This window comes from Lepidochelys kempii, chromosome 1 (genome assembly GCF_965140265.1).
Source record: "Lepidochelys kempii isolate rLepKem1 chromosome 1, rLepKem1.hap2, whole genome shotgun sequence".
Classification (NCBI taxonomy): Eukaryota; Metazoa; Chordata; order Testudines; family Cheloniidae; genus Lepidochelys; species Lepidochelys kempii.
Genome location: NC_133256.1, coordinates 183,152,064 through 183,161,564, shown reverse-complemented (window position 1 = coordinate 183,161,564; position 9,501 = coordinate 183,152,064). Strand labels below are relative to the sequence as shown.

Sequence of the window (9,501 nt, the reverse complement as noted above, 5' to 3'; positions counted from 1 at the left end):
GATTTTCAAAGGTGGTCTGGATTGGCCTAATTCTGCTCTCGTTGAACAGGAAACTCCCACTGACTTCAATGAGAGTAGAATTTGGCTAGTGCTGAGCACTTTTGAAGATCCCAGCCTGTAGGTTGAACAGGAAGCCCCATTAGTTCTCAAACTTCAGCAGTATTTGCTAATTTTGTGTGCCTCAGGGTTTAGGCGCCCAACATGATATATGGGTCTGATTTTCACTGTTGATGAGATCACACCCCATTGACAGTCAACTTTTCAATGGGATCTGCAGATCCACAACACCTCTGGAAATCAGAGCCTAGGTATCTCAAGTTAGATACTCAAACACACAATTAGTTATCACTTCTGAAGATTTGGCTGTTAATTCTTTGCTACATAGCTCCCAGATGTGCTCAGTCTCAGGACACAGTACACTATAAACCCCACTGAAGGAAAGGGGGACATGATCCAGGAAGATGCTGCACAACTTTAGGAACCACAAAACTCTCCTGATAATAGCCAGAAAGACCTAATATCCATGCTACAAGGTGAGGAAAAGTCTTCTTTCAGGATTTCTCCAAACAGATATAGAAACAAGGCTGCCTTTAATCTGACTGGAAATTGCTTCACAAAAATAAACTATGTTGTATCACGCGGTTTACCTTCTGGCCTTTGGGATTTAAACAAATGGGTCCCCATACTTCAGAGGTACAAAAGAAGCCTTAAACTATTCCAAGAACCTCTCCTGTGAAGCAACTAAGACTGAGCCATCCACAACTGCACTTCCTGGCAATAAAGAGATGCAGAGTATTAAACCTGATGGTACTTAGCCATGAGTTAACTTGTCTAAGCACTAAAATAATCCTCTTAAAACTGATGTGATGGGGGCATATTATATAACTGCAATTATCTGTAGACATTTCTATAGTTCCCTTGCCAAGAGGGTTTTGAAAGGGGAGATCCTGTTGAAGGCCATGATTCAGCAAAGAAATTAAGCATGTGCTTAACTTTAAAATTAAGATCGTGCATAAGTGCTTTGCTAAACGTGGAAGCTTATGTGACTGCCAGAAGAAATACATATGATGAAGCAATTTAAGTAACAGGCACTGTTTGTTTTTTTTTAAAACGTAGATTAGGTTAGATAACATTTCTTATTGTGAGGATTCTGTTAAGGAATGTATGAGGTGCAAGATTTGCATAGGTGTGGAAGCAGTTTTATTTACTGAAAGAAAATAGAGGAGCTGAAACAGAAGTTGAAATCATTCAGAGGTAACAGGGAAAACAAAAATCAGATGGCACATGGACAAAGGCACCATCAGACACATATCACAGGATGAGAGAATGAATGGGAAACATATGGAAGGAATAAAAGAGATGGAAGATTGTGACAAGTAAGAAGATTGGTAAGAGAAAAGGCGAATGTCAACAGACCCTTTTAATATAGTTACTCACAACAGATATTCTGCTCTTTATGAAGAGAAGGAGGAGACCAAGAATAAGTATATGGAAGCCCAAACAATGACAATGCAGCAAGCAATGAAATGGGACACACTTAGAAACTTAATAGAGCTAGAGACAATAGTCAGACAAAGAGAACAAGATTATATGTAGCTTCCCAGTACATGTCTATGCAGCAAAGAAAAACCTGCAGCTGGCCCATGCCAGCTGACAGACTCGCAGGGCTTGGGCTGCAGGACTATTTCATTGCTGTATGACTTCTGGGCTCAGGCTGGAGCCATATCTCTGGGACCCTCCCATCTCACAGGGTCCTAGAAGTTGGACTCCAGCTCAAGCCCAGAAGTCTACACAGCAATGAAGCAGCCTGGGCCTGTGTTGGCTAGCATGGGCCAGTTGTGGTGTTTTTTTTGTTGTGTAGACATACCCCCAGGGACCAGAATGGGGAGAGGTGACAAAAACATTGAGGAGTATCTGGAATAAAACTGGCTGAATACGGCAGAAATGGTGTTTGCCAACATTTGAGTTCTACATGATTAGTTAGTTTCTTGATGTCCATATCCCGTTTCGTTTGAAGAGCTGTTTTTCTTCAGATGAAGACATACTTTCACATGCAAACAAGGTTATTCATGTGCGAACACAGCAATTGTGATTTGCTATTCATTATTCTCACATTTTAAAAGTTTCAGTTGTTCAGTCAAGGAGGAGAAACAAAACCATGCGACTTTGATGACCATCATTTCCTATATTTCCTAGTTGATGAAGCTGGCTGAATTCCTGTGGGACAGATGATTTCAATGCTGCTGAGAGTCAATGGAATTGCATTTATTGTATAATTAATTATGCTGGGGTGCCTAGAGCCTTGGATAGGCATCTTTATTATTTTAGCAAATAGTTGAAATAAACAGCTTGTAAACAATGCATAGAGTAACTCCAAATCCATCATAAATTATTAAAATCCCCCCCGTGAGAGAAGGTTGGAGGAGCCTAAAAGATAATATTAAAGGCTCACCCACCTTATCTCTCTAATATCCTGGGGCAAACACGGCTACAACAACACTGCAAATATTAAAAGCATGGCAGACTATCACTCTCAAGAAGGAAAAACACAATGAGTAAGAAATTGCCTAGGGACATTGTGGCATATTCATCATTGGGGTTTTTTTAGAGCATGTTGGACAAACACTTGTCAGGGATCGTCTAGATAATACTTAGTCCTGCCTTGAGTGCAGGGCACTGGACTAGATGACCTCCCAAGATCCCTTCCAGTTCTATGATTCTATGATTTCCTGCATGCTTGAGAGTTCCCAGATTTTCTGTCCCGGAGGCACAACCAATCCTGGAGCTCCCCAAAGGGAGTGCAGCTTCTTATGAACCTCCAAATGGGTAGATCAGTTCTGTGGATATAACAGCCTGACAGGCCTAGAACCAAAATCCCTTTTTGTTTGTGGCTACCAGAATACAGGTAGCTTTACTAATTACCATAAGTAGGCTGTAAAATTAAAACAATCTAACAAGAATATGGCTATTATAAGACAAAATATTCTAAGCTGAGGTAAATTTCTTGGTGGTTGAGGAAAAATACCTCCAGAGAGAGAATCTGATTACTACAAGAAAGGAATAAGAATAAATATATGGTACTTCTAAAGCGTATGTGTGTGCGCTCCATGAAAGCTTCTGTTGATAAACATTCAAGATGAGCTATAAAACTACAAGATTAGGACATTTTTAAATGTGATACCTGAGATCAGAGAAAAATCACAATGTTAAGTATACTAAAGCACTCAGATCTGTGCAGAATGCATTACTCGGTCATGGTAAGCTAACCACTTTAGATTTCATGATTACCTGAAAAACATTTTGCAGCTTTCTATCTGCAGATACAGCACTTAAAATATGCTGGCATTCATGTACTGTAGGAAATTAGCTAGGAATTACATAAAAAGTCTTCCAATGACTGTACAGAAAATCACCTGGGACGCTTAACACTAAGGACCACATCGTGATGTCAAAGGGAGTTATGTTCAAGGCTCAAGGGTATTTTGCTTTTCAGTTTAGAAAATGTACCCATTGTAGTGATTGCCTTTAGTCTATCAATAATTCATGCCTGACACAGAACAGAATTAATGTAAAGAAAGAAGGCTAACAGCTATGAGTTTAAACTTGGAGACAAAGCAGTCAGTGGGCTTTCTGGTAAATTAATACTTGTGATCAGGGACGGTAAGCATTAGAAAGAAGTTTAATTAGCATCCCAAAACACTTGTTCCAAAAGGACATAATCACATGAAGAGTGATTCCTACCTTTGAAGGAATGTTTGGAGAAATACTGGTAATGGGAGGGAAAACAGAAACCCAGAATTGTTTATCCAATGGCAATGATTATAATTGTGAGTGACTTTTTATGTTAAATTGATATATCATAAGAGAAGGTGATGACCTCCTCAAAGAGGACAGCTGGGTAAATACTTTTGTTGGAAGGGAGGCGGCTTACTAGTTTTATAGGGTAGATTGTGTCATTTAGACACAGCCCTGCATAGGTGGTAGTACAGAGCAGCAATGCCCCAGGAAGAGCACCCCTCCATAGCATTTATATTGCACTTGTACCATTTAGATATTAACTAACTAATCCCCATAAAACCCCTGCCAAATAGGTGGGTAAAGTATTATCATTCTCAATTTACAGACGAGGCAATAGAGGCAGAGAGGCAAAATGACTCACCCTATTAAACATAGTGAGTCAATGGCTGGAGACATAGCTCACCACTTATTAAATGACTTTTCTTTCCTACTCCTTACTAATTTATGTAAGCAGAGTCAGGATGAGCTCCACCCTGACATCTGGTGGTGAGGTGTGGCAAGTTGTGGAAAAGAACTTCAGGGGCTGATCTCATTTGCATAGGCACACCCACCCCGCCTAGCATGAGCCCATAGCTGCCCAAATGGTCACTTTGGCTGCTGTGGGATCCCCAGTGTCGCTGTTATTGGGGCAGGAAGAATAAATTGTTATTACCCTGATTATGGGAACTGTGCTTGGAACTGTACTGGGCCTTTTGTTGTGATGGAGGGATTCACCATCAACTAAGCAGCACTCGCTAGGCAAGGGACATGGGTTCCAAAACTCTGTGAATTGAGAGAGGCTGGGGACAGGTATTTATACTTGGTGGCATGGGCCCCCTGGTGAGGGCCTTACATGCTAATTACATCTTCCTCCTTTCTCCACTGTGACATAACAGAGCTAATGTTGATTCTATTAGGAGTCTAGTTACAGGCTGCTGAGCTGAATTCACTTTGGGCTAATGGTGCACCAGCACTGAGGCTCCCCTAATACAAGCTGAAATCACAAAAGAGCTAAAAACTGACTAAGAGCTGAAATCACTGAGTGTTGTGTTAAGTAGTGGGGGAGCCTGAAGATATATTGTGGAGCAGTTTGTGGGACAGCTGGAGTGGCTTGTGGACCGGCTGGTGGAGCAGTTCATGGGGTGGCAGGAGCTGATTGTGGGATGCCGAGCCAAGTGGAGCAGTTTGTGGACCAGCTGGTGGAGTAGTTCAGGGGATGGTGGGAGCTGCTTGTGGGACGCAGAGCAGTTTGTGGACTGGCTGGTGGAGCGGAGCGGAGCCCTATGGAGCTGTGGGGCAATCAGCTTCTGATCATGTAAGGTGCCCCTTACCTCTTCCCCTTTCCCCGCCCCCCATTTCCACCCAGGTTGGGAGGTAAAACTCTACAGATAAACTTTCAAACTCTGGGGCTGCCCTGACCAGGGACAGAGACTTTTGGGCCATTGGACTTTTGGGACTTTGGGTGATTTTGGGTTGCTGGACTCAAGAACCCAAGGGAAAGGACACGCCCCAATTTGCTTGGGGTGGGTTTTTGCTCACGGGTTGTGTTATGAATCCTGTTGGTGGTGTTTCCCCAACATAATGCAACATTGTTTCTCTCTGTTATTAAAAGGCTTTTTTGCTACACTCAGACTCTGTGCTTGCGAGAGGGGAAGTATTGCCTCTTGGAGGCGCCCAGCTGGGGTGGTATATGTTTGTCCCAGGTCACTGGGTGGGGGCTTGAGCCGGTTTTGCATTGTGTTATTGGAATGGAACCCCTAGATACTGAACCTGGCCCTTGTTGCTGCCAACTCTGATGGGCAGAAGAGTTACATTTATAATGATAAAAGTCCTTCATATTCCCCGTAGGCTCTTTGGGTGGCATTACTTCATTCTGCTTTTTTGCTGCCATCAAATTTCCCCTCCTGCCTCTGACTCTCTGTCCTTGTTTGGTTATCTCCTCAATAGTCCTTTTTCCAGAACAAAGTATCTGCCCCCACCACTATCAGTAGGTAAAGGTAGTCTCTGTTTTCAGCTTCATATCTCTGGGAAGACACTTTGACCACTCTGACAGTTAGGAAGCTTTTCCTAATGTTCAACCTAAACCGCCCTTGCTGCAGTTTAAGCCCATTGCTTCTTGTCCTACCCTCGGACGTTAAGAAGAACAATTTTTCTCCCTCCTCCTTGTAACAACCTTTTATGTTCTTGAAATCTGTTATCATGTCCTCTCTCAGTCTTCTCTTCTCCAGACTAAACAAACTCAATTTTTTCAATCTTACCTCATAGGTCATGTTTTCTAGTCATTAAATCATCTTTGTTGCTCTTCTCTGGACTTTCTCCAATTTGTCCACATCTTTCCTGAAATGTGGTGCCCAGAACTGGACATAATACTCCAGTTGAGGCCTAATCAATGTGGAATAGAGCAGAAAAATTACTTCTAGTGTCATGCATACAACACTTCTGTTAATACATTTCAGAATTATGTTCACTTTTTTTTGTAACAGCATTACACTGTTAGCTCATATTTAGCTTGTGATCCACTATGACCCCCAGATCCCTTTCCGCAGTACTCCTTCCTAGGCAGTCATTTCCCATTTTGTATGTGTGCAACTGATTGTTCCTTCCTAAGTGGAGGAATGTTCACCTGCTATGTATTCCTCTTCCTGAACCCATCCAACTCTCCTGTAGAGTTCAGGTGGGCAGAGAAAGATAAGGCCATGCTCCCCCCCGCCTTATTTGCAGTTTGTTTTCCTAGGGGAAGGAATAGAGCAGTATCTGTGTATGGATGAAGGCAGAGGGTTCAGCTGTAGCTAGCTCCTGAGAAGGATGCTACAAGAAGTAGAGAATGTGGAAGGAGAAATTTCTCTGTGACCATCTCCCCAGCTTGCATACAGAGATCAGGCAAAATCTGGTCCTTGGTGTCCCTAGATAAAAAGAGAAGATCATAAAGATACCATTTTTCCCCTTTCCATGTTTGTTTTTCTGAACCAGCATTAACATTTACTGGAACCAATGGTGCAACATTTTCACCGACATGAACTAAACATGTAGTTACTCTAGCAAGTTCTTTATCTAATCTAATTTACAGAATGTATCATGAAAAAAGTCTTTACAGACTTCCTATAAAATCTTTACTTTCTTTTTTCCTGTACTCCACAGTAGTCACCATTGTTCACATACTTTGTACACATAGCCACTTCTTTCAACATTTCTAACATTACATCTACTTTACAAAGGATTACAGCTATTTAATAAAGATACATCTTTGTCTGAGACAGTTCAACCTTATGGTTATTTCTACTTCCAAGAACCACAGGGAAACTCAAATTACCAAAGTGATTAACAAAGTTTTGCTATGCCTAGTAAGTAGAAAGATCAAATAAAACTGTATTTACAGCAACATCATAATACTTTTGTTTGCTTAAGATTGGAGATGGATTTCTGGAGGTAGTTCTTAGTGCATAGTATAATTTTAAAGTTATTGAAACAATCTAAATTCCTGTGGAACTCATGAGATACATGAAGGCAGGGGGGGAAAATCTTGTTATTCAAGCGCACAGTTCTGATTTATCTGGATGGCATTACAGCCTTGTCATTCACAGTTGTCCATAATTTATTCTCTTTTTCATATACTCCCATTGTCGTCATTGCTGAAACTGTTTGATATTCCTCACTGAGAACCACAATTTACCACCTGAAAGTTAGTATTATACTGGAATTTGGATTCATGCTTTTTTCTATTTAATTTTATGGTAATATAATCTGAAATTTAAAAAAAAATACTACTTCTGTGGAAATACGCTAGCTGGGTTTTATTTTTTAACATATTACAGTCTTTGCTAGCATTTAATTTTCATGTGATGAACTTAGTGGCCACAGCAAAGTAGCCAAAATTAAAGCTTGGTGGCTAATGGAAATAATCAAAGAGAGATAGATAGATACCCCCGTGCCACCAGTAGATTAGATGTTTGCTAAAGATAAAATAAGGAGGTGGGAAGAAAATGCAATTTTAATGGGAAGTTAGTTGAATGCACTGCAGTGAAGAATTTGTGTGCAATGCAAAATTGCATATTGTTTCACTTGGTTTCCAATGCCTTTTTGTGATGTTAATGAAGAAAATGTCTTTAAAAGCTCAACAGAGAAATATGAGTTTGTAGCAGAGAATTAGATTTTGGACACAAGGTCATAAAATTTAGGTCATACAGTCCAGTGCACAGAACAGAGCTGATAAAGTCTGACTGAGACGGTAATCAGTTAGGATGAAAGGACAACAAAGAATTAAAGAAAATAATAGATTCCATGTGGCTATAATACACTAAGCAGCCTTCTATACTAGGATGCAATAAAGGTAATTTAAAAGAAAAATCACCAGGCAGTTTAGTGGCCATTAAGTCAAAACAGCAAGAAGTTGGAGGCCAATGTTTAAATCACAATGACACCACCCCCTTTTAAAGATAAATAGTGCTGCTTTGAGAAACAGTGAATGCCACAGGTTATAAAGAGGTTAGGACTATAAAAATGCTGAAAAGGAAGAACTCAGGGCACTGGCTAATTCACCACTTTAAGGACTGGACAGTTAATGTGGAGGTGGCTAGAAGAAGGCACAATGCCAGGAGAAAAGGTTACTCATCACTGGGAGATAGGATGACATCAGGATGCTGTATTGGAGTTAGAACCAACCCATGCCCTGCTAAGACCCATCCTCCTTGCTTGTTTTCCTTACAGGACCTTCCTACCCCCAGTATCAGAGTCGAAGCCCTCCTTCAGAAGTGGAACCACCAAGTAAAGGACATACATATCTAGAGCCGAAGCTAAAGGCATGGGGGAAGAATGATGTGATGTTGGCACTGTTCAAAAATGAAGAGGATGGTCTGAAAACATGTGGGGAACATAAATTTCTGCTTATGTGGGCTGACCTGAAAACTTGGTATTATGATAAATTATACTAGGATAGAGTGTGCAGATTTGTGACATAATCTAAGTATTTTTATATAAGTGTAGCAGAAGTTTACCCAGTCCAGTGCCGGGACAACACATTGCTTCAGTTTCCTCCTCTTTCCCCAGTGAAACCAACCACCACAACTGGTGCTTTGAATTGTTTTCCCCTTTTGGGGGCATGATTTACTGATATAAACTAACATTTTCACTGAAAGCCAGGTCTCTGGGCTTTCATTTCTAGGCTTGCCAGTTTCTTTCAGTCCTTGCAATCCTTGTATTGCATTTCTCTGCTTCACAATCTGTATAGCCCTCCCCAATAGCTCCTTCAGGGCTTTCTTTTCCTTGTAGCCCTCTAGTGCTTCGCAGTCTGCAGATCTCCAAGCTAGGGCTTCTCCCTCAGCAGGCAGTGCCCTCTGATTCTGAGCTCTCTCAAGAGTCTCCTCATTTACCCCCCCACTGATAAACTGTTATAAGCTACCCTTATGGACCAGTAGGTGTATGCAGTGTAGTTGTAGCTGTGTCAGTCCCAGGATGTTAGAGAGACAAGGTGAGTGAGAGAATATATTTTACTGAACCAACTTCTGTTGGTGATAGAGACAAGCTATCAAGCCATATAGAGCTCTTCTTCAGGTCTGGGAAAGGTATTCCAAGCATCACGGTTAAATGGCAGAAACACGGATGCAGAAACTGCAGACATACTTCCACTGCTACAATGATCAACACCTCCCACCAACGCACCTTTCAAGATCCATGGATCCTACACCTGCCCATCACATGTGGTTTACCTCATCCTGTGCGCTAAATGCC

General features: G+C 41.3%; 1 pseudogene; it reads left to right on the top strand.

Moving 5' to 3' along the window:
* Window positions 1–1,284: 1,284 nt before the first annotated feature.
* The window catches only part of LOC140906007 (cyclin-dependent kinase 2-interacting protein pseudogene), a 29,242-nt pseudogene continuing 21,025 nt past the window's right edge, over window positions 1,285–9,501 (top strand).